Source organism: Malaya genurostris, chromosome 3, assembly GCF_030247185.1.
Source record: "Malaya genurostris strain Urasoe2022 chromosome 3, Malgen_1.1, whole genome shotgun sequence".
NCBI lineage: Eukaryota > Metazoa > Arthropoda > Insecta > Diptera > Culicidae > Malaya > Malaya genurostris.
Window position 1 is genome coordinate 248,307,070 of NC_080572.1, and position 26,989 is coordinate 248,334,058.

General features: G+C 39.3%; 1 protein-coding gene across 3 annotated transcripts in view; it reads left to right on the forward strand.

Moving 5' to 3' along the window:
* LOC131436117 (terminal nucleotidyltransferase 5C) overlaps nt 1-26,989 on the forward strand; it is a 255,864-nt gene that overhangs the window by 124,651 nt on the left and 104,224 nt on the right. The gene's annotated exons all lie outside the window — the stretch shown is intronic.

Consider the following 26,989-nt stretch of genomic DNA (forward strand, 5'->3'; position numbering starts at 1 on the left):
TTATTGCTATTGTTTGCTACCCGCATCGCAGCAGCTAAATCCTGAGTCAAGGTCACGCTGAAGCACAACGAAGGAGTGAAGGAGCAACTCACCTAACAGCTTACCGTGACATACTGTTAAGTATTTTCTCAAACTTTTTCTTTCAACTTTTACTATCCATATATTTTCTTTTCATTTTATTTCTTTCTTTCTCATTTCAAGTGCGGGAGACTTCTTTACTCCCGCACTTTAAATATGAATATTGATGACAGTGGGGGTGTCTCGGAGGAGGGCGAAGCTGAACGAATGAACGAAGAACATTTAGAGGCTGAGTTTGCTTCCGAGATGCCATCTACCCCTCCGATACCATCTCCCCCTCCGATACCATCTCCCCCTCCGATACCATCTCCCTCTCCGATGCCATCTCCCTCTCCGATGCCTCCATTTCCCTCTAAGATATTGCCTGCTCGCCAAAAAGTTTACCAAGACGATGGCTCGGGGGGTCCGTGGGTGGTATACTTCCGGCCCAAATTAAAGTCTCTCAGAGTTTTAAATATTGCTCGGGACCTGGAAAAACATTACTCGGCAATAAAAACAATAGATAAGGTTTCGCCAAACAAGTTACGCGTTGTTGTGTCCGACCTGAAGCAAGCAAACGAGATTGCTACCAGCGAGTTGTTCACGAAGGAGTACCGCGTGTACGTCCCGTCTCATGTGGTGGAGATCGACGGTGTGGTCCGTGACGAAAGTCTGACAATCGAAGATCTGATGAAGGACGGGGTAGGCCGTTTCAAAAACCCCGACCTTCAATCAGTGAAAATTTTGGAGTGCAAGCAATTGCACTCCAAATCGATAGATGGTAAATTTTACCAATCGGACTCATTTCGCGTGACTTTTGCCGGATCTGCACTTCCAAATTATTTGGTAGTGAGTGGAGTTCGTCTACCTGTTCGGCTGTATGTACCGCGGGTAATGCATTGTACAAGCTGCAAACAGCTAGGTCATACGGCAACCTATTGTTGCAACAAACTGCGATGCGGCAAATGCGGAGAGGCCCATGAGGACGATCTCTGCAGAAGAGCAGTGGAAAAGTGTTGCTACTGCGGGGAGAATCCTCATGATCTTTCGGTGTGCCCTACGTACATACAGCGTGCGGAGAAATTGAAGCGATCCGTGAAAGAACGTTCCAAACGTTCTTATGCGGAAATCTTAAAAAGAACCACTCCATCGACCCCTGAGAACCCGTTTGCAATCTTGCCAGTTGAAGAGGATAACTCTGACGACCCAGGCGAAGGACCTTCCTACACACAGGTTGAAGGAAGCAGGAAAAGACAAAATCTGGCTTCTCCCAAGCTTCCTCGTAAAGGCCTCAGACTGTCCTCTTCGTCACAAAAGAACCAAACGGAAACAAAAAGTGCTGACTCAAAACCGAAGCAAACACCTCCTGGGTTCAAAAAACTTAGGGATGATAAGGAGTACCCAGCACTTCCTGGGGCATCAAAAAACCCGAATGACCCCAAAGCACAACCAGAAAATCCAACAAACGCTGGATTATTGAAATTTTCTGATATCGTGGACTGGATATTAACAGCCTTCAATATTACTGATCCTCTGAAAAGCTTCCTAACTGCTCTACTGCCAACAGTAAGGACATTTTTAAAACAGTTGACTGAACAATGGCCCCTCCTTGCAGCGATCGTATCTTTTGATGGATAATTTACCACTGAGAATCGAAGATATGATCATTGTGCTTCAGTGGAATTGCAGAAGTATCATCCCAAAACTTGATTCTTTCAAACACTTAATACATACTCATAATTGCGATGTATTCTCCTTGAGTGAAACTTGGCTTACTTCTAACATCAACCTCGACTTCCATAATTTTAACATAATCCGCCTGGACCGAGAAGACTCTTATGGAGGGGTACTTTTAGGGATTAAAAAGTGCTATTCATTTTATCGTATTAACCTCCCCTCGACACCGGGAATTGAAGTTGTTGCTTGCCAAATTAATATTAAAGGCAAAGATCTATGTATAGCTTCTATCTACATTCCTCCCAGAGTCTCGATAGGGCATCGTCGGCTTGCAGACATCATAGAACTTCTTCCTTCACCGCGGCTGGTTTTAGGGGACTTTAACTCGCATGGTACAGGATGGGGCTGCTTATATGATGATAATCGTTCTTCGTTAATCCAAGATCTGTGTGACAACTTCAATTTGACAATTCTAAACACGGGAGAAATGACACGGAACCCTAGACCGCCAGCACAACCAAGTGCGCTGGATTTATCCCTTTGCTCGACTTCGCTACAGTTAGATTGCAAGTGGAAGGTAATCTGTGATCCTCACGGTAGCGATCACTTGCCGATCATAGTTTCTATCACCAACCGTGGAAGACCATCGGAAACAATCAATGTTTCGTACGATTTCACACGAAACATTGATTGGAAACGTTACGCGAGCTCGATATCTGAGAAACTAGAAACATCACAGGAGCTTCCTCCGGAGGAAGAGTATACATTTTTGGCTGGCTTGATTCTTGACACCGCAATTCAAGCTCAGACGAAACGACTACCTAGCGCGCAAACTAGTATACGTTCTCCCAACCCATGGTGGGACAAAGAGTGCTCAGAGCTGAAAACGAAAAAAGCTTCAGCCTTCATCTCGTTTAGAAGGAACGGAACTCCAGATAATTATCGGAAATACGCGGCGTTAGAATTTCAAATGAAAAGTCTGATTAAAGCTAAGAAAAGCGGGTACTGGCGAAGGTTTGTTGACGGATTAACGAGAGAAACAGCAATGAGCACTCTTTGGAATACGGCCCGTCGCATGCGCAATCGAAATCACGCGAACGAAAGCGAAGAATATTCTAACCGCTGGATATTTGATTTCGCTAAGAAAGTATGTCCTGATTCTGTTCCGGAACAGAAGATATCCCGCGTCGCGACATTGAATACAAACGAAACACCGTTTTCGATGGTAGAGTTCTCACTTGCGCTCTTGTCGTGTAACAATAGAGCCCCGGGGTTAGACAGAATTAAATTCAACTTGTTGAAAAATCTGCCCGACTCTGCCAAAAGGCGCTTGTTGAATTTATTCAGCAAGTTTCTCGAGGGTAATATTGTCCCACACGAATGGAGAGAAGTGAGAGTTATTACTATTCAAAAACCTGGAAAACCAGCCTCCGATCACAATTCGTATCGGCCGATTGCTATGCTTTCCTGTATTCGGAAATTGTTGGAGAAAATGATTCTCTTCCGTCTAGACAATTGGGTCGAAACAAATGGATTGCTTTCAGGTACACAATTTGGGTTCCGCAGGGGCAAAGGAACGAACGATTGTCTAGCGTTGCTCTCAACAGAAATTCAAATGGCATTTGCTCGTAAAGAACAAATGGCATCAGTTTTCCTCGACATCAAGGGGGCATTCGATTCAGTTTCCATTAACGTTCTATCTGAGAAGTTGCATCAGCATGGTCTTTCACCAGTTTTGAACAACTTTTTATATAATCTATTGTCCGAGAAACACATGCATTTTGAGCATGGTGATTTGACGACAAAGCGATTCAGTTACATGGGTCTTCCTCAGGGCTCATGCTTAAGCCCCCTTTTATACAACTTTTACGTAAATAACATTGATGAATGTATCAACACATCTTGCACGCTAAGACAACTTGCCGACGACAGCGTTGTGTCTATTATAGGACCCAAAGCTGCCGATCTCCAAGGACCATTGCAAGATACCCTCGATAACTTGTCGACATGGGCTTTTCAAATGGGTATCGAGTTCTCTACGGAGAAAACTGAGCTGGTTGTATTTTCAAGGAAGCGAGAACCTGCGCAATTACAGCTTCAACTAGGGGGTGAAACCATAGCTCAGGTTTTCACATTTAAATATCTCGGGGTCTGGTTCGATTCCAAAGGTACCTGGGGATGTCACATTAGGTATTTGAAACGAAAATGCCTACAGAGAATCAATTTCCTTCGTACAATAACCGGAACTTGGTGGGGCTCTCACCCAGGAGACCTGATCAGGTTGTACAAAACGACGATATTGTCAGTAATGGAATATGGATGTTTTTGTTTCCGCTCCGCTACGAATATTCATTTCATTAAACTGGAAAGAATTCAGTATCGTTGTTTACGTATTGCCTTGGGTTGCATGCAATCAACCCATACGATGAGTCTTGAAGTGCTGGCGGGCGTCTTACCGTTGAAAAACAGGTTCTGGGATCTCTCATATCGACTGCTAATCCGATGCGACATTTTGAATCCGATGGTGATAGAAAACTTTGAAAAGCTCGTCGAGCTTAATTCACAAACCCGTTTTATGTCCTTGTATTTTGACTACATGGCTCAGAATATAAAACCTTCTTCGTTTGTTCCCAATCGTGTTCATTTTGTGGATACTTCTAATTCTACTGTGTTTTTCGACACATCCATGAAAGAAGAAATTCGTGGAATCCCGGATCCTTTACGCCCTCAAGAGATCCCAAAAATTTTTAATAATAAATTTAAAGAAGTCGACTGTAATAAAATGTTTTACACTGACGGATCATATCTAGACGGGTCCACTGGCTTCGGTATATTCAATGTAAATTTCACCGCTTCCTATAAACTCAGTGATCCAGCTTCAGTTTACGTCGCAGAACTAGCTGCAATTCAGTATACCCTTGAGATCATTGACACTCTGCCCACAGATCACTACTTCATTGTATCGGACAGTCTCAGTTCCATTGAGGCTCTCCGTTCAGTGAAGCCTGGAAAGCACTCACCGTATTTCCTGGGGAAAGTACGGGAACAATTGAGTGCTTTATCTGCAAAATCATACCAGATTACCTTGGTTTGGGTCCCCTCACATTGTTCCATACGGGGCAATGAGAGGGCGGACTCGTTAGCCAAGGTGGGCGCACTAGAAGGTGATATCTATGAAAGACCAATCTGCTTCAATGAATTTTTCAGTTGCTGTCGTCAGAAAACTCTAGCTAGCTGGCAGAATACATGGAATAGTGGAACTCTGGGACGATGGTTACACTCAATAATCCCACAGGTATCGACGAAAGCTTGGTTCCGGGGGTTAGACGTGAGCCGAGACTTTATTCGTGTAATGTCAAGGCTCATGTCTAATCATTATATGTTCAGCGCGCATCTCCGTCGTGTGGGGCTCGCCGAGAGTGGTGTCTGCGTTTGCGGTGAGGGTTATCATGACATCGAACATGTTGTTTGGACATGTGTCGAGTATTGTGATGCCAGGTCCCAACTCATAGGTTCCCTTCGGGCCCGAGGTATACCACCCTTCGTACCAGTCCGCGACGTCTTGGCAACTCGAAATCTTCCTTATATGACTCTCATCTATAACTTCTTGAAAACTATCAATGCTCAAATTTAGTGCTCTCCCTATCTCTTTCTCGTCTACAGCTCTACCGCACTCTTCTTTACGTTGCTGGAAGTATGGCCTGTGTAAACGATGCTTCGGAGCATGCACCTGCCTTGAACTGACTGAGTTGCTGGAAGCTACCCAAAAACGTCACATCAACGTCAGAACACACCAACGAAGCATCCCAATCCAGAATAATCTCTTCATTGCTACAAGCTGAAAAACATGAAGATTCATCGAACGCAAAATGTGTCTAAAAGATGTATGCCACAAACCAATGATGTATTCAAATTTCAATTCAATACTGTGTAGGTCCCACCCTCCCTATGTCCCCTTACTAACTGGGGAGTATGCCGCCCCGTAATACGGCATCCCTTTCTCTCTCCCTAACAACAAGACAATCGGCCACGTTAAGCTAAAGCAAATGAGCCTAATAAAAATTTTATTTGAAAAAAAAAAAAAAAGTATTATTTTGGACATTATCAGTGTGCGTAGGGTGGCTCGATATGGAAAATAGAAAGTTTTGGATCTTTTGCAAATTTTATGGTTTTGGTTATAGAATCTATAACAATAAGATTTGAATATTTTGGAACATTTCAGCAATCGTAGAGTAGCTCAATATGAAAAAGGATTTTTTTTACTCTTGCAAATTCGATGTTTAATAAACTGGTGAGTCAATAGCAAAGAAAATTGAGTAATTTCAGGTATTTTCAACGAGCGTATTTAAATATTAAAATGTTCTATTGATTGTTGAATCAATAGCAGTTCAACTTGGATAATTTTAGACATTTTCAGAGAGCGTAGAGTGGCGAAATTTGAAAATTTGGATTTTTTTTACTAATTTGATGATTTATTGAATAGTAAAAAATCTTTGGAAATTATCTGCCACCATAGGGTTTTTCTATTTGAAAAATTGTAAAATTTTTGACTAATTCCAATTCGATGGTTTGTTGATTGTTGGATCAATAGCAATTCGAATTAAATAATTTTGGGCATTTTCGGTGAGTTTAGAATGGCGCAATATGAAAACTTGTAAATATTTTGACTTTTGCTGATAAAATGTTTCATTTAATAGTGAATTAATAACAATAACAAATTGCTCATATTTGAGAATTTCAGAGACCATAGGATGGTTCTATCTGTATAATGGTAAAGTTTTTGACTAATGTCAATTCGATGCTCTATTGATTGATGAATTAATAGCAGTTCAAATAAGATGATTTTCATGATGATGATAAGAACATTTTCAGCGATCGTAGAGGGGTTTAATATAAAAACTAGAAAATATTTTGATTTTTGATATTTTAATGTTCAATGGATGAGCGAATCAGTAGCAGGTAGAATTGGATAATTTTGGACGTTTCTAGCGAGCGAGCGACGTTTGTTAATTTTGGATATTCTCAGCGAGCGCTGGATGGCCTCATATAGAAATTGTAATTTTTAAACTATTTACAATTTCATACCAGCAGTAAAGCGGGAACCGAGCACCAATGCTTTATACATATTTGTTTAGAAATGTTTTCCTAGCAATAATATGCAAAAGCTGTTCATTCGGTTTATGGTAAAGTTCGCTTGCTGTTCGGCGGAGCAATATGTACCAAACCATTCAGTTGGTAGACCATCGGCGAAGGTCAATTGAGTTCTATTCGATGCGTAGTTTTATTATTTATGGTTCGATAAAATGCCTACCTACAGCATCAAAACTAAATTCTATTTCAGTTGATGTTCAAAGCAATAGCGCGTTAAAAATTACAATCAAAATCACAGGCACTTCGACGATTTGCATGTTTAAATCCGATGGTTCACCACCACTACTATTTATATACTAATCAACACAGCATCCGATTTGGAAAAATAGTTCACAATTTCTCATATAAAGCTACCTTACCACCGAATAAAATGCTTAAAATTCTAATAATCCAATTGCTATCTATTAAACATTGAATTAGCAAAAGGTAAAGTATTCCCAATTTTTTAGGTATATTAGGCCATTCCACGCCCACAAGATATGTATAAAATTATTCTATTCGAATTCAATTCATTCATCAATCAATAAAGCATCGGATCTGCAAATTCAAATACTAACATTTTTCAAATAGCACCACACAACGCTCGTTGTAAATTGGAAATCCTATTGGAATTGCTATTGATTCACCAATTAATAGGCCATTGAATTGACATTAGTCAAAAATTTTAAAATTTTCCAAATAGCACCACCCTACGTTCGTCGAAAATGTCCAAAATTATCAAATTTACATTGCTCTTGATTCACTATTAAATGGAACATGAAATCAGTAAAAGTCTAAATATATGCAAATTTTCATATTGCACCACCCTACGCTCGATAAAAATGTACAAAATTATTTCCAGAATCAACAGACCATCGAATTAGTAGTCTAAGATACAATTTTTGTTGATTTTTCAAATAGAACCACCCTAAGGTCGCTGAAAATGTCCAAAATTGTTAAATTTTAATTGCTTTTGAATCAAGCAAAGTCTTGGCATTACATTCCTTTTGTGGAATTTGGCCTTTCTGTTTCAACAGACTTCGCAGCCGATTCTTAGCGTACAGAATCATTGTATGGCTAGTACTATGGATTCTACTGACACTAAGAACCCTTCCAGGTCAGGGCTCGAACATACATACGACAACTGGCTTATAAGACTAGCGTCCTATGCATTGAGCCGCCAACCCGGGACGGGCTTTTGAATCAATATTTAATAAAACATCAAATTAGTAAAAATCAAAAAATTTACAAATTTTCATATTGCGCCACCCCCGCTCACTGAAAATGTAAAACATTATCCAATTCGAACTGCTATTTATTCATCAATCAATAGAGCATCGAAATGAGATTAGTCAAAAATTTTTCTATTTTCCATATACAGGCACCCTACGCTCGTTCTAAATGCTCAAAATTACTCAATTTTAATTGCTATTGACTCACCAATTTATTCAATATCGAATTTGCAAATGTTAAAACATTTTCAGTTTATCATATTGAGCCACCCTACGCTCGCTGGAAATGTACAAAATTACCATACTCTGCTAAGCTACCCAAACACTGAAACGTCCAGCCGCAGCTGACAAAGTTCGGTTCATCCGAAGCAACAGCCTATAGTACTCGAATCGGATGTTCATGAACATACTAGTAACGATAGGCTCACAAACTAAAGCATCGGTTCTTTCACCATCAGCATCGCATCTTGGTTCGGCGATGCTTGCTCGAACGATGGTATCGGCAAATTCATACTCGCGATGGTGGTTCGCTTCTTGGTTCGGAACGAACACGTTTTGCGTGTTCGGAATCGATGCTTTACCACCACTGATGATAAGTTGATGACCAAATATGTTGATTTTGGGGTATACAGGATCATCGTTCCTGGTTCTGGAAGTACCGTAAAAGTGCTACGTTTTGGCGCTTAAGAGTTAGATGAATTACTCCAATTTTTCAGAAACGGCCAGACCGATCTTCGCAAACTCAGATTAAAATGAAAAGTATTATGTTTCCACAAGTTGATGTAGAATTTTATCCAGATCTGGCTTCCGGTTCCGGATATACAGAGTAGTGTGCATGAAATTGCTACTTGTTATACAGAGCGATAATGCAAAATAACTTAAAAATTCTTCTAAATTTGGTTCAAAACTGTTTCAATTTATAGGTTATGCTATTTGCTGGCCAAACGAACCGAATTCAGCTATACCGTTTCCAGCTCCCGGTTTCGGAAGTACCGGAAATAGTGATCGAAATCTCAAAGTAGGAACTCTTCATTTTCTCAGAAATAGCTAAGTCGATTTTCACAAACTTAGACTCAAATAAAAGGGTCAACGTCTATAAAAATAGACTTCTTTTGACTTTTGTTCGGATCTCACTTCCGGTACCGGAATAACAGGGTGAAATGAGTTTAAAATTTTAAACCGTCACTTAGAACGAAAATGCCAAAAACGAAGTTTAAATTTGAAAAGGTTATGCTAATGTATGCCCAAACAAACTTTGGCGTTCATAATCAATATTCAAGGAAATTTTTTTTGAAGAATCCCTTAAGGGGTTACACCACTGTAGAAAATCGGATTTTTTTTTCATTGCAAAGGTCATGTATGATCTTAAAAATAATATTGCAAGTGAGACTGTATGAATTTATATGCACGATTTATCAGCCTAGCAGATACCTATGTGCTTCTGTGGCTCAGTCGACTAATTGGTGTGCTTTGTGATCTAGTGTTTTTCGGTTCAAGTCGCGTTGTTGCTGTCGATCTTTTGATTTTTATTTCATTCCTTTTAAAGCCAAGTAATTTTCAAATCTCACAATTTTACATGTTCTTCAATATAAATTTGTGTTCTTCAATATAAATTTGTGTGCTCCATTTTTATTTTATTCCTATATTCCAATGTAAAATGTATCTTCTTTCCATATAAAAAATATCGTGACATTATTTCGGATAAACAATCTATTTCAGACTTAAGCTGATTTGTCCGGTCGAAACAGCTCAAATTATTTCTTTGGATATTTAATAAAATTACATTAAAATAACCAGAAAAATTACTATATCTAAGTAGAGATAAGACCATATTGAAGGATGTTCATTTGCTTAGCTTTAAACCTGAGCCACGATTTTCATTTTCGATCTCGTGAGCAATTGCGAACAACTTCCAAGGCGCAGAGGCACATAGATTTTTGAAAAGTAGAAAAGAGAAGCTACAAAATCCGTTTCCTACTCATTTGAAATTCTAGGGTCAAATCAACGTCTTTGCGTCATACATTTTATATGGAACGATTAGAATAATTCTAACAGCCCCTGAACTTCGAAGAATTCTTGAGTGTTCAATTATTATTTCGTACTAAAATTCTTGATGTTTTGAAAAATTCAATTGCAGTAATGTTTCCTATGAATTAAAAAGTTTTTTTTTTTGGATTTCGGTCACTGTGCGTCGTCCCGTTGTTTCACTTTCTAAACCAAAAAGAATCACATTTCGTTGCCAATACCACAACACCAGAGATGCCAGATCTGCAGATTTGTCTGTAAATCTGCAGATTTCATATATAGTGCTGCAGACAGTTTTTGTTGTGCAGACTTTTGAAAATCGAAGTTTTCGCACACTTTCATCCAAATTTACAGACTTTTGAAATTGTCGCGACCTAGTTGTTTTTTTTTTTGGTTTTTGCATGACAAGTCAGTTCTACGTGTCATACTTTATAGAGAAATTGCTGACAGAAAGACATACTAACTGACTGCAGATTTTTTTCAGATATACAGACTTTTTCAACCCTGCCTGCAGATATTTGTAATTTTCACCTGGCCTCTCTGCAAAAGACGTAAATGTCACCGATTCCGGTAAATGAGCATTGGAACCTACGCAAATAATCAAACACGGAAACGAAGTTGTCCCACGATCGATTCTGTTCTGCAAATCGCCAATCTCATTAGCGCCATTTTGTTGCAGTGCGTGTCGATGGGTGACCATCACTTTGCGCATTGACCGGTACGAAATGGAAAGGAAAACAATAATCGAAAGAAAGAAAAAAAAACATTTTTAAGTTATATGTATACATATATACAGAGAGAGAGAGTGAGCTTCCGAAGGTTTTGCACACTTCGGTTGGCGGGGTTAATTATTTATTGGCCCCCGATGGCCCAGGCGATGACTTGTGAAACGCGACCGCGCCGCGCACCGCCAACTCCGGTAGCTTTTTCCTTTTTTTTACTACTGGTGCTCTCGATCGATTGTTTCATTATCGAGGTGCAAGCTTGTATCACCGTTCGAGGTCACTTCGAAAAGTGCATCGCTTGATTTGAGTGCATTGAATATGATGCATTTCGTAATAACCGTTTGATCTTTCGGAACTGTGCGAAAGGGAGAGATAGAGTGGCGAACAATCAACTGTTTGTTGTTGTTATGGAGAATCTCGAATCTGTTTTTTTTGCTATCGAAACCTGAAGCCCGGTTGCGCGATGGCGATGAAGAAATCTCTTCCGTGCCGGGCCATACGCCGATCAGCATCCGTTTCGGTTCGGCGTTTAATTTGGTGTTCCAACTAAAAAACACACGATTCTTTGGTTAGACCAATCCATTACATTACCACTCGATGTTAGCATGTTTCACTAATCGTACGGTAGATCGTTGTTCTTCCACGGTATAACGTAACTATTGTCTGCTTTTTTCACGTTCACCGTGACAGACAAGCACTCCATTATTCATTCATCGATTTTTTACGCTTACACTATTAAACAGGTGCTCGGGTGATGGCAGCAATCAAATGCGAAAGGTAGCTTAAATTTCGTCCGGACTGTGATGGCGGCGTAGGAGGACTCGTTTATCACACATCATAGCAAGCTGGCAGCCGGCACAAATTGCGCATCGATTGCTACCCTGGCGTCATCGACATCATCATCATCATCATCATCATCGTCATGACGAATCATCAATGAGCGTTTTTGAATTGAAAGAGAAATTTTTTGACATACTTTGGATGGCTCCAGCCGACGATTCGGTTGTAACGAAAGGTGTAATTTTTGCTAGAAGTATAAAATGAATCGACGATTCGAAATTTTCACTTTGTCCATCCGTGCCCGGTTCGGCCTAATTGAACTCAACATTCACGCACTTTTTTTTTCTCTCTCTCTTCAATATACCGGTGTTTTATGCTGGTATCATTGTGAAGTACTTTCTAGTAGGTTGGGTGGGTGATGAAATTGCTGAAATTTTCATCATCTAATCAAGGCATAGTTGTGGAATAGCACCGAAGAACTTGTTTTACCCAAGGTTATTCTGCGATTTTTTTTTGTTTCAATGGTCGACTTGTCAGATCGTCAGAATGGGTAATACATTTTTACTCTTTTCGACGCACACACACAGTTTGTAGCGTGTCCTGCAATCAGTAGAGATTTATCCAGAGAATTTAACATTGTAACAAATGTTAAGTGAAAAAGCAGATTTACTTACTTGGTTTTCAAGTATGAAAAATTGAAATTGAATGTTCACAAAAGACCATGCTAAGCAGGACAACGTTGGGAGAGAGTCTTCTACCTTTTTAGAATATTACGCCACTAGAACAATTCGTTTTTTAATGCATCATTTGATGCGTTTTTTAATGCAATCATTGAAGTATTCACCGAAAGAAATAATGAAATTTACACGACATGTAAATCAGTTAGCATGGAATAGATAATGGTTGAATCGAATATTTCATTGAAACCCAGCATCGGTGCAAAAATAAATTGGATTGCATGGAATTTTAAATAAATAGAACTGTATCTTTCAATTAACGCCTAGTTTTGTGATTAAATTGTATTGAAACGTACAGAATTGTGAAGTAATTTTATGTTTAATTGCCTGCTCCAAATATGTGCATGAAAATAGATGTAAATTCACAAAATATTTTTATCTGTGTTACTTAACTCAACTGGAAACGTAATCCAAATATGACACAACAGTTTTTGAACGTTTTTATTTATTATTCCGGGTTACAAACAATTCTTTTTATTGTTAATATTAATAATATTATTATTGTTATTCTACTGGTAGCCACATTTTCCAGCGACTCTGCTTCATTGGTCTGAACTGCATGAGATATAACTTCCAAGTTGAGTACCTCCAGTGCCACCAAAACCTTTATGGTCATGTTTGTTTTCCGAAACTAAATGACTGCCACTTTTTGTGCTCGGGTTTGACGTTAATATTCTAAGTAGCCATCTGCATTATGTCACTGCACATTTTCAACACTATTTTGACTTTGTTAATGTATAATTACACAAAGCCTACATACTTTGAAGTAATGTGCATTGAATTGGCATTTAAAATGTAATGAACCATTATCATACAACAATTTTTCGGCGTGCTATATGTCCACATCTTATCGTCATGGGTTCGAATCCAATGAAAGGAACATTTTTATTCAGACTGGAATGTTAAAAACATGCAATATTAAAATGTATTCATGTATTATTGTTGAATACTAGATAATTTTTTTCTTTCAGTATTTGACTTTTGATTGTAAATCATTATTTAGGCACTCTTCTTGCATCACGACATTTCAAATCTACAGTGGACTTTGTTACCATCAATAAATGAGATATTCTTGATGTCTTCATCAGGCATTCACATTTCCTACTTCACCTATCAGATCCTAGCAGAGTCTAATAATCACTATTTGAAGCTTTATAAAAGCATTATAAAAACCTTTATAACTCTATTGCATTTCATAAATTTCTTTAGACAAATTTTAATTACTTTAATTACGTGATTACTTGAGTCTCACTTCAGTATGGCTCTAGAAAAGCATTTATATTTTGATCGCAAATATCTCTAAACTTACAACGTCTTTTTTCCCCTGCCATCGGAAATATAATCAGCAATTTATGATTAAATTTTCAACAATATGAGATAACAGTGAATAACTTAAAAATTTACTATTCTTTACGTTTCGCCTTCGACTCGTCAGTGCAGAGCAGTTCAAATTGAACTGTTTAGTGCAAAAACTTGGACAGTTTAGTTTGAACCGCTAAGCACTGACGAGTCGAAGACGAAACGTAAAGTATAGTGAAATCGGTTATGTTCCCAAAGCACAAAAATGGCTTTTAGCCAAACCCCCAAATTAATGAAATTTTAGTTATATGAAACTTTCGCAATAAAAGAACATCAAAGAGAAATACTCATCACGCCTGCTTACTTTTCTTGTGCACAGAAAACAGCTTAGATTTAGTCACCCGCACGAGTAAAAACCCATGCTTGAAATTCTACCATTTTTTCTGGTATGTTAGATAGAAAATGTCAGTGGCTTAACAGCAGTCAGGGACAGATGTACCGAAAAGAAAATTTTGGTACCTGGCTAAACTGAAAATCGCCATTCATGCCAAGTAAGCGACAACTATATCCAGACGAATTTTATGTCAAATTGTATTCGGAATTGGCAGCGCCCTCTAAGATTTTAATGAAATTTTCTGAACATATAGTCTCTGTCACAAAATTCAATTTTGTATAGTTTTCCTAAATTTCGAATGTTTTTCGGAAAGGGCCAATCAGGCACAAACCTCCAAAAAATAGAATGTCGATTTTTATTTGTTTCGGTAATAAGTATTATTTACTGGGGTTTGTGGTCAGATACAATAACGGTTTATCAGGGAATGATTCGATCTGTAATTTCAAGCCGGAAAATTATCAGATGTAATGTTTTGGGTCAACAAAACGGGCTTGAACGCTAATATTTTTCACAAACCCAGAAGTTTTAACTTCTGGGTTTGTATTTCGAATCAGAAAAATTGGATCAAAATCATTTTACAAAATGCCGTCTGGCCTTGGTTAGTTGTTTTAAAATTTCAATTGATTTCAAATAAATTAAAATTAAAAATATTAGCGTTCAAGCCCGTTTTGTTCACCCAAAACATTACATCTGATAGTTTTCCTGATTGAAATTACAGATCGATTCATTCCCTGATAATTTTCTCCCTGAAGGATTACTTATTTCTGTGAACATCCTGTGAATTAAACATTCGGGACAGCAAGTTGATACAATAATTATTATTAAGTGTCAACCCGGTTGCTTTGGGTGTATCAACAAAGCGATACATTTTTTTTCCTTCCTTATTCGACTCATTCGTGTTTAGCAATTCACGTTTCGTCATGTTCGCTTGGTAAAAACTGATTTTTTAGAAACAAACCTCTACTTCTTCGTTATAAGCGCGTAGGCAAAAAAATCGACTGATCGGCGCACTGAAGCGTGCCTGGTTGGGAAACAGTACCGGTATTATGGTTCAGTGAATTGTCAAACATCCGGTAAAGGCGAATTCTTGGGGGTGTTTCACAGAATTGGAGATTAGGTTGCTTGATGTATTTCACGCATAACTGGAATGCGATGCAAACTTCCGAAGTCGGCCTAAAAGATGTTTGGTCCTGATAACAAAAAGCAGAAAAATAAAACTTAAAGTATAGCTTGAACTTAAAGTTAACACTTTGAAGCAGCTATTTGGGCGATGCGGAATGCAGGATCTTTCGTTTTAGTGGCAAACTTAACCTTCTAACTCGTAAGGCTGCGTCAGGTTAATCCCTATTTGAGTGGGCCAGTAACATATATGCCGAAATATGTTGCAAATATAAAAAGGAAGTATCAATAACTTTACGTCGACTTAGCGGTTTATGTTGAACTGTTAGGTGGCATAACAGTCACACATAAACCACCTCTATACAACTTATCATTATCAGTCGAGTTTTGTGCGCGTTTAAGTGCAAACTGTAAGCAAACCTGTAATATAAGAACAGTAGATCAGTCAAGCAAAAAATATGCTGCTTGAAAGAATGAATTGGTGGTCATTTCCACACTTTTCCTCTTTTATCATATATAGCATTGGAATCAAAAATTTAATTTCTTTGTATTTCGACCCAGTTACATATCAATTACAATTATATATGAAAATTTAAAAAAATTTCCAGCGATATGTAAAAACGCTTATAATTATATTTTTGTTGAAACTTGTTTGTATTTTGCCGCTATTGAAAAATATTGATGATTGAAAACGAAAATGGAATTTTCCCAAAATAACTTCTAAGGGTAGAATTCGAGCCAAAAATTATCTCCACTCAAATTGACTTGCTATGCATCTGAGCTACTCAAAGATGATGAGAAATCACAGCTCAAAAGCATTGTACCGAAGTAACGCACCGTACACGAACACCATGCAGTTCTCTTTAGCCTACATTGTGGCCTGATGAACTTAGGACTAGAACATTTTTTGAGCCCTATGTTCGTGATCCTGAAACTTTGGCTCAGTAGTTCGCGTGGAAGGCGGTCGTCTAACCCATAAAGCTATATCCGTCCCCCCAACCATAATTGTAACTTGTAGAAATGCTTCGAAGATCACTCTTTCTTCAAATTCTTTCATTTTTGAACACTTTTTTTGTTTCGGAAGCGTGTACTTAATAATCGCCCAGATGTCATCTGGGTCAACACGACACGGGACTCGGTCGAATTGTTGATTCTCAACTGTTTCACGATCCCTCTGTAGGGCTGAATTGAAGAACTTTTAGCTTGGAAGCAATTCGATAACCACTTGACAAATTGTAACGAAATGTTGTACATGAAAACGTTACTCTACTTCTACTTCTCTGTTATTATGAATTGATTCGATATGGCCAAGTACTCGCTTTTATTTGTACTGTCAACAAACGAACCTTTTAAAAGTAGCTATTAACCGGAAATGTAGAAGAGGTGTCGTGTTCCATCAGGACAACGTCCGGCCACATGCCATATTTTTTCCGTTATAAGATATTGACTTCAGAAGAAGACTCAATAAAGAAATCAATTGCTAGAGTTTTTTTCGCCAAGAGTAGCCTTAAAATGTCTTCATTTTCTAGAGCAAAACGGTACATATTGCACTCAAATTGGACAATCTGAAACATGTTCAGTAAAGCCTGAAATTTGAATTTTGACCTTAGAAGAAGACTCAATAAAGAAATCAATTGCTAGAGTTTTTTTCGCCAAGAATAGCCTTGAAATGTCATCAATTTCCAGAGCAAAACGGTACATATTTCACTCAAATGGGACAATCTGAAACATGTGCAATAAAGCCTGAAATTTCACATAAAAATAATGGATTTACATTAATCCAAACGAATACATCTATCATCAATTTTGATAGCACCTTCAGCTAGCAAATCACCGATCCAATAAATCACTAAAACTCGGTGGTTGTTCTGCGCGTATCTACGCTTCAAACACCAGCGGGACGCTAAATATTCGGAGTCATTATCAGCGGGACTCGCGCGTCAATTACCTACCCGACACCAGAAGGTAGCCTACTATCCAGCGGGATAAGAAAAATAGAAAAATACGCGGGACCCCGATGACCTCCGGGTGTTTTGGGTGTCGATTATCAGTATCGGCCAGAACAGCATGAACTCACCTCGGGATCGCCCGATTTTGGCCTGAAGCATGATAAGACGGCGGAAGATCACTGCAGCACACCAACATAGCACACATACACTGGGGAGCCATTTGCGTTGATGCCAGCAGTTTGAGAGCAGCGCGATGACACACTTCGGTTGGGGTAATAAATTTGACAGAATCGCTGGCCGGTGGCGGTCACATTTTAATTAAGTTGTAATTCCATGCGGCTGCTCTTTTTTTTTTTTTTTTGGTTCTCTCAGTTCGGTGGCTTGAGGTGATTGACACCGGTGGCCCCGGGGTGGGTCGGATAAAATTTCCAGTCAGCACTGAACTTGTTTCTTTGGTACATTCCAGGAAGCGGATGTCGTCTCTCACAGATGGGAAATGGGAAGCAGCTAGCTGACCTGTTTTCGGTCTCCAGCCGATCGCACCGTACGGCACCCGCTTTGGCAGAGATAATCTGTATTAATTAGTAACATTTCTGTGTCAACGAACTAACCGTATGCTGGTTTTGCTGGTGCGACATGACACCGTGCAGGGCAGGACAGGGCAGGACAGGGCAGGGTCTGGTCGATTTTGTTGTGTGCAAATTACATACCGCTGTTGCTAATGTTTAGAGCTGGTGGCAGTTCTGGTCGCATGGAACTGTCAGTCTCGCCTTCTGGTAGGTGCGGAAGCATTCGTAAACGGGTTGTGGGAATCGATCCGATCCGTGTCTCGTGGAAAAAGTGCATGTAAATGAATTTGCTTTGCAAATTGTGCCTTCCAGTCTAGGTTCGGAAACGATCAACGTTCTACTTTGACTGCACCGTCCGGGAATCTGACGACATAAATGAAAGCTGAGAAAGGCGCTTTGAGCTTTGCCGCTGGATCAGAGAGTACTCTAGAATTTAAGACTTGGTCAAATGAAACATCCTGATATCTTGATTATATCGTTAATCTAGCCGAAAACTGAACGTGTCAAAAAGTCATACGACAGGGCGTTTCAGCCATAGTAAAACTTTGACCAAAAGCTTCGCCTTTCCTTGCAATTAGGGACAGCAGGGCGCAGCTTATTATTACAGGCTTGCCCATATACGACAGTTTGTAGTAGTACATAATTATGTCATGCTACTTCCCTATAAATTTCACGCAATATCAGTCATTCAAGGGTTTTTCGTTCTGTCATTTCGAGCGTGGATGAAAAAGAAACTATAGGTTGTCTAGCCTTTAATTTTCGTTTCTGAATAATATTGGTTTACCATTCTGAAGACGTGTATAAAGTTTGATTGGGGACGAGTATAGCGTGATGGGTGAGTCGATGCCTTTCACACAGCCCACCTGGGTTCGATTCCCAACCCCGCACATGGGGACAGAGCGTTTTTCTGATCCGAAGAGGCGAATGATTTGAAGGTTAAAATCTTACTATAGAGTGTTATCAAAATCGAAAGGTTATCAAACAGAGTTTCTCTAGTCTTTGATGACAAACATTTATTGAGACTCTCCCGGGCCCATCGGAATGGTTTCGATAATTTTTGTCAGTTTTGGAAAATCTAGGTAATTTATCTAACGTTGGTCAATCTACACTGTCCTACTTTTTCAACAATTTAATGTCGTAATTTATATTTTATCTTTATACTTTCCGTCTAAACTAGACGGTACTTTCATTTTTTTTTCAGCAGATCACTGCTGATGTTTTCCGCAGATTTTATTCCTACGCTAAAACCGAAAGCAAAGTAAACCAGCACAAGATCCGCATCTAATGAACCCAGTGACGAAACATTGAAGTTCCCATACTTTCCAAGTCCATTCACCAACAGGTGCTAGGCTGGTGATGAGCTGGTCCGTTTGTCCGTTTGATTAAATTCAAGCTATGAAAGAGCTAATTTGGTGTTAATTGTTCGCTCCAATTAATTGATAAACGAGGTTATTCTCGGACTACTCTCAGAATTTGAATTTAAATTTGAGTCCGTCGTACTGGTCAGACGAAATTTATCAACTTTTTTCCAACAGCTCATTGTTCCCGTGGCGTCTCGTAACAAAATTTACGGGTTGTGCACTTATTATGTGGTATGACATATGATGTAACAATTCGGTTTTAAGTTAAAACTAATGATCGAGGAATGGCTACTCGATTGTGTTTTTCAATACAATGAAATAACGATATACTTTTGGAGGGTTTTTTTTTGTCGTGAATACGACTTACTTTACTATGGGGCGCCTTTTCAAAATGTACCCTCTGAGAGAGTGATAAGTTTTTGATCGTGAATAACTCTTGTTGTATTTAACGAATCAACATAATTTTAGCTACATGCCATCGGAAATATGATCACAATTTTATGATAAAATTTTCAGTTGTGTGACATAGTCTCAAATAATTCAAAATTAAACTTTTCTGAAATGTTTGGTATAAACGAGTATCAAAAAGGATAATTCATAAGGAGCGTTTGCCTTTCTCGTATTTTTAAAGCCCATAGCTCAGTAATCTGTTGAAGGATTTATATAATCTAACTACCAATAGAATCGAAATTTTTCAACTTAAACGTGTATAATAACAGCATTGAAGTATTTCAATAGTACACTATTGAAAAACCTGTTTCATTTGACCCATGTCAACACCAGCCAATCAGAACGCGTTCTGAGGAAGATAACAAAATATCTGCTGCTGTACAACAAATCGTTCGAGAAAAATTTTCCGAAAATAAGTGAGTTCCACAATTTGGTCCTTCTGAAAGGTAAGAATGAATCCCGTACAGCATCTTGATAGTTTCTTTCAACGAAATGAAAATCTGAAATAAAATAACTGACAATAAAATTCTATATGCTGCTATTTTTATAGCCGTTAGGACCGCCCCAGGGTGAAAAAGCCACAATCGAAATCACGTAAAAAGAAAACTCTTAACAAAAATTGGATCGGTTTGGATTCTATCGCCAATGCGAGCAGATGTATTGTGTGTCGTTTGCAAAGCTAGTTTCGCTTCCTACAAGAGCGATTAAGTCACAGCTGTTAGTCGTTTGCATTGGTGAAAAACAACGAAAAGAGGACAACGGTGGAGAGCGTCACACAAAATCAGCCGTTCTAATGGCTCTAAAAGTTTTCTAAAGAACTATTAGGATTTCTTCTTCGCAAATCGAAGGTAAATATCCTCTGTTTAGTGGAAATCTAGAACAGTTTGATTAGATTTGTGCACATTTCACTGTGTGAAATTCGCAGTAATCGAGATCAAGTGAAGCTTTCTTTGTTTTTGTAAAAAATGTGAAAAAGGGAAATGCTTGCATAATTCATACAATTGATCAACTAATTGATATTCGGAAGTGTTAAGGAACATGTCAGTTGTTTTCGTATTCACGACATCCAGTTATGTCTCTGACATTACCAACCCGCCTTTTTTTTATTAAAGCTCATTTTTGCCATCAATAATATGAATTAATAATCGATACAACAGAAAAATTTGGCACTCTGCACATCGAGCAAATCTGTCAGAAACTTCATCAAAAGATCGCTTTGACGTTGCAACTGAAACAGCAATTTGTTTTCAACTGCCATAAGCATAAAGACTGTCCCAGAAAGTATGGACGCAACCAAAAACCGCTGCCATTTCGCAATGGTTCAGAATCTGTCAATTTTTATGGTTGCGACCTGTTGTTTACACTCTTCTCTTACCACTTGTGCAGTTGTTTATTCGTTTTCATAAGTTTGTTTCGAAATGCGTGGACTTTCAGCAGAACAACGTCGAAAACTTGTGTATAAATGGTGCACAGAACGCGGACTGCCACTGAGAATGATAGCAAAAATGGAAGGAGTAAGTAAAAATGCCGTGCGAAATGCAATCAGGAAGTTCGGTGAGGATAACACCTTTGAGGATAAACCGAAAACGGGTCGAAAAAAAGGTCCTGCTGACCCTCAGTTGTATAAACGTATACTGAAGGCGTTCTAGCAAAAGAAGGAGGTTTCAGTTCGGGATGTGGCCAAAAAAGTGGGCACTTCGAAGTCAAATGTTCTTCGTGCTAAAGAACGTTTGAATCTTTGAACCTATAACAAGCAGAAACAACAAAAACGTAGTCCGAAACAAGAAGTATCGATCACGCCGAGGGCTCGAAAGTTGTATACGATTCTTGCTGGAAATTTGAACTGCACAATGATGGACGACGAAACCTACGTGAAACTCGATTACAAATCCTTGCCGGGACCACAATATTATACGGTGCGAGAAGGGCATGTGTTAAACTAGTCCGAGACATCGATTGAAGTCTAAAAATTTGGTAAGAAAGCTATGGTCTGGCAAGCAATTTGTAGCTGCGGTAAGATTTCGAAACCCTTTATCACCACTGCTTCAATGAACAGCGAAATATACATCAAGGAATGTTTACAAAAACGACTTCTACCCATGATTCGAAGCCACAAGGATCCTGTTGTTTTCTGGCTAGATCTTGCTTCTTGCCACTACTCGAAATCAACGGTAGAATGCTATACTACCAAAAATGTCACTTTCGTCCCAAAAGACATGAATCCACCAAATTGACCACAACTTCTACCAATTGAGGAATTTTGGTCATTAAGGAAGGCACATCTTAGGAAACATGTCTCGGCAACCGAAAACATTCAACAGTTCGAAAAAGATTGGAAAAAAGTGTCAAAACTTGTCGCCAAGAAGTCTGTACGGAATTTAATTAGGAACGTTCGCAAGAAGGTGCGCCAGCTAGTCTACAATGGCTATGTAGCAAATGTTGAGAATAATATTCTGTTGTTGTAGTCTAATATTATCAGTATATCGAATAAAATTTGAATATCTAACACTTGTGAGTTATTTAAAGCGAAATCAAAGTGCGTCCATACTTTCTGGGACAGTCTTTAAGCCACTGAAGCCTCTTCTGAATGTGCGCAAACAAGTTCTCACAGAGTCAGTCGTGACAGAGAGCAACAAATCGCAGAGCTGAGCTGAGCAATTCCGTATGTATGTGAATCAGTGTACGGAGGAATAAAGATTCAGTTAATTTCTTCAATTTCACCCGGTTGTGCAGTGCACGAGGTGCACATAAGGACAGGAAGCCACTGCCAAAACCAGGAAGAAAACAGGACATTTGTTCAATTGAATAAGGAAAAATAGCATTTAACATCGGTTTGTACAAATACACTCATATTCTAGTCCACATTTTTCACCCTGTTTCTTTTTTTGTAGTTAATATATGGAAATTAAAGTAAATAAGTCTATTCAATTACTTTCCGGGGTCGCTGTCAGAGTCTAAGCAGCAGATTACTCATGTCAGGTGTCGTATTTTCTAGAGCCACGATCTAAAAGGTTCACTTCACTGGTTCACTCATTTCGAGGTCGTTCTATTGTTCACTACACAATACTGTACTTGGTTTCTCCCGTCCCGAACGTAAGCGGTTTTGTTATATCGACTGACTTGGATAAGATGTGAAAGCGAACTGAATGTAGTATCTTGACTTTGATTTTTTTCATTTTCTATACTTTATTCATTTTCTGAAGGGGTCTAAAGGACAGTAACATTTCATAACAGCTGATTTCTCCTACTCGAATATTGTTCCTATTAGTATTGAGATTCTCTTTGAAGAGTAGTACAATTGTTCCACCGGCTTTCTAAAATTTCCTCGATTTCTCCTTATCCTCTACAAACACGGTAGCCTCAGCGATGACTTCATCATTCGAAACGAATCTCTTTCCAGCAAGCTCCATTTTTGAACTTGAAAACAGAAAATAGCCACTGGGGGCTAAATCTGGAGAATATGGTGGATGCGGCGGTAGCGATTCGAATCTCAATGCATGGAATTTAACCCCATCGTAACCATACTAACATACATCGAATGAGAAGTCCCGGGCCTATCAAAGAAAAAGTTGTTTTTCTACCGTGAAAACTATTTTATTCTTCAGTATAATCACCATCTAGAGCGATACACTTGACCCACCGGTTCTTCCATATTTTGATGCCCGTTAAAAAAAAAGATTTGTCAAGGCCTTCAAAATAGGCTTCTGTTTCTGCTATGGCCTCAGCATTCGATGAAAATGGTTTTCTGAGGACACCATTCCATCTTCAGTAAAACAATTATTTTAATCAATCATTTTAGGGTGTTTTTGAAAAAAAAAAACAGTTTTTTTTATCTAACATTCTCGTATTTGGAGTCTGTGAAGATTTTTTAGAGGTAATTAAAACAATTTTGCCTTTCTTAATACAATGGTAATAGAAATGGGAGCGGGTCATATCGCCGAAAGTCGTTTCGCCGAATGCCATTTCGCCGAAAGTCGTTTCGCCGAATAGGTCGTTTCGCCGAAAGTCGTTTCGCCGAAAGGGTCATTTCGCCGAAAGGGTCATATCTCAAGCATGTTATGTCTTCTGTATAGCTGATGTGGCACAGCCACATAACCGAAGCCAAGATGGCTCGGCGGCACAAAGCCGCCGAGCCGACGCCAGCTGAGTCGGCCGCCGACCCGGAAGCGGCGGCCTCTTGCATACAAACCTGTAACCGCCTCGTTTGCCCGGTCTACTCAAAGCTAGGTTTCTTTGCTTTAGTTAGGTCCGAACAAGCGGTAGCGAGGTCGGACAGCACTTGAACCAAAACGATGTGGCGTAGCCACATTAGATATTTTTTCATTTTCACTTAACAAACGGAAAATACCACCTACAATTGCTGGTAGATACACCTATGCAATTGCTTTGATGCTTAGTAGCTAATAGTCAACAAGTCATCTTTCGTTTGTCTTTATTTTAAATCAATTCTAATTACGATTTCAAGACGTTTTCAGGATTCGGCGAAATGACCCTTTCGGCGAAATGGCTTTCGGCGAAACGACTTTCGTCGAAATGGCTTTCGGCGAAATGACCCATTCGGCGAAATGTCATTCGGCGAAATAACCCTTTCGGCGAAATGACCCTGAGCCATCTAACATTCTCGTATTTGGAGTCTGTGAAGATTTTTTAGAGGTAATTAAAACAATTTTGCCTTTCTTAAAACAATGGTAATAGAAATACTGGAGGAATCTAGTAGTGTTATTCGACCATTCGACTCAGCTCGATTCGACCATTCGACTCAGCTTGACGAGATCCGGAAAATGTCTCTAAGGAGTGTATCGAAAATAAGCTATCCACAAATTTTTCTTTTAAATTATGATAAAAAACGATATTTTATTCAAACTAAAAATGGAACCGGATGAAATTTAAGTTATTCCTTCACGAATTTTCGAACTTTTCATCGAGCGCTCTTCATCAAGTTTCGGACAAGTGTTGCATCACATTTTTTGGACGCTTGAGCCCAAATTTTCGGAACTCCTGCATGTTCCCAGCTGCCTTACCAGTCTTCTTGAAGACCTCTCTTCACGATTGCCAAGTAACGTTCGATGGGTCGATGCTGAGGGCAATTTGGTGGATTGATATTTATCTCAACGAAATTTATACCCTTTTCCGCAAGCCAATTGAGAGTGGTTTTGGCATAGTGAGCCGACGCTAAATCCGACCAAAACAATGAAGGTGTACTATCCTTCTTACATAAAGGTAACAATCTCTTCTGGAGACACTCAGATTGATAGATTTCTGCATTTATAGTTCCGGTAGTGTAAAAAATGGTTGACTTTAAACCAGAGGAACATATTGCTTGCCATACCAGTACCTTTCGACCGAATTTCTCCACTTGAATCGACCTGTCCGCATCGCTCACATCCTCCCCAATGACGACAATAAAGTATTGTGGACCTGGAAGGGTTTTTGAGTCCTCCTTTACATAAGTCTCATCGTACATCAAAACGCATGCATCCGGACACTGCAAAAGACGCGAATACAATTTCCGGGCTCTTGTTGCTGCTCACTTCTTCTGTTTTACACTTTGTTTCGAGATTTTCTGCTTCTTGTAGGTCTTCGGGTGATTTCGCCTCTTGATACGCTGGATCGTTCCGACACTCGTTCCTGCTTTTTTGACCAAATCACGTATTGACATTGATTTGTTCTTCATGATTAGAGATACCACTTTCTGATCCAGTTTCGGGTTGGAAGAACCGGATATTCTGCTTCTTCCTGGTAGCTCATCCAATAAATAGTGTTCCCTAACCTGATTAATAATGGTTTCAACACTGGCATGATGAATTCCGAACCGCTTCGCCAATTTTCGCATAGTAATACCCTTCTAACTTGGCCTTGTGTCCAGAACCCTAATTTTCACTTCCTTTCCAATACGCAGCATTTTGAAAACGCAGAATTTCAACCGCACAAACAAGTAAACAAACGAAAGCTGACAGCCAAACGCATAGGATGCTGTGATCTGAGCATAAAAAACCATCACAAATACATGCGTACAACACAAATGTATGTGGATAGCCGATACAGTCCTTACAAAAAAGGTATTTAAATGTTAAAGTGGCTCTGGAATGGTTGCGTTGCTCTTGATGGAGATTACGTTGATGAATAAAGTTAATTTTGAGTAAAAAAAACAGTGTGCCCTGATAGTGACTCAAGCTTTTTACTCGAAACGTTCCAACATGCCAAGGCTACATACTCCCACTTTAAACTAACTAATATGGAGACTTTTAACCGATTGCCTTCTTTGGTGTTTGCGAACTCCATCGCCGCTCGAGTTATGAGTTATTTCGGTCTCGGCCGTTTAAGCAAACAGCTAATTTTAATTAACTCCAGCTTGCGTCCAGATGTTATCAGTCGGGATCGGAAATTATTTCTCTACGATTGTTTGTGTTCGAAAGTTGTCTGCTCGGTCAGTTCCGGTGGACATCGGGGCAATCAAACCGAAGCCACCCGATACGTGAGCGTGAGTTATGGCATGTAATAAAAAAGTTTAAATCAGGAAGCAACGAAGATACCACCTCGGAACGGGTGGTGCCTCTTCGCAAATGCCGTTGCTTCGAATGTTTGTCCTTGAGAGATGCGGTGTTTTGTTTTATCTTACGACACTGTAAACATCTACTATGTTAGTTCCGTGCTAGAAGTTCATGACTGTGCAGGTGTGGGTAGAAATTTATTGCTCTGAAAATGAAGCTATTAAACATTTTCACTGCTTTGAGGTTCTGCCATTGGCAACGGCCTGGAAGGAAGTAATTGACTAGAGCTGACTAGAATTTTTTCTAGATTCGAACACCTGATAAATTTAATGATTCCGTAATGGTACCGAAACCTAATCATTTTTTTTTTCTGGTATGACAAAGGCGATCGTCGGTTTTACGCTTATGTAAAACCGTCGTCTCCGAGTCTAGCAATGCATAGCTGAACGTCAAACATCGCCGGTTCTTCCATATAAAGAAGATGCAGTTGGAAATTCCAGCGAATTAGCAACGGCCTAGACTTACTAGTCCTCAACGAAAACAAAAAAAAAAAGACTTGTGAAGAGCTTCCAAAACGATCACGATGAGTATGGCGTGCGAGTATGGCGCAGGCACTACTTTCAGATCTGTGAAATAGCTTGGGATGTCGTTGGCGGCTTGCCAGCAAGTAAGCAAACAAGTAAGCAATCGCCATCAGGCGACGGCGTTGCAATTGTCATTAGTCAACGGTTGCGCTGCAGTCACGCGCTCATGAATGCTGAACGAGCAAACTGTGCATCGTCGTCGTTGTCGTCGTCATCGTTGTCGAATGAATGAAACTATGAGTAGTTGATAGCAACAACAAAACTTAAGGAAAATACTGCGACCACAGCAGCGCTTGCGTAACCCGTCCCGTCGTAATCGTGGTGTTTGACTCCTCTCAAGAATCAGCTGTTTTAAGCTAGTTGCATCGCTTTTCCCAGTCCGGTGCTCGCCTTCAACTGCTGCATCGTCG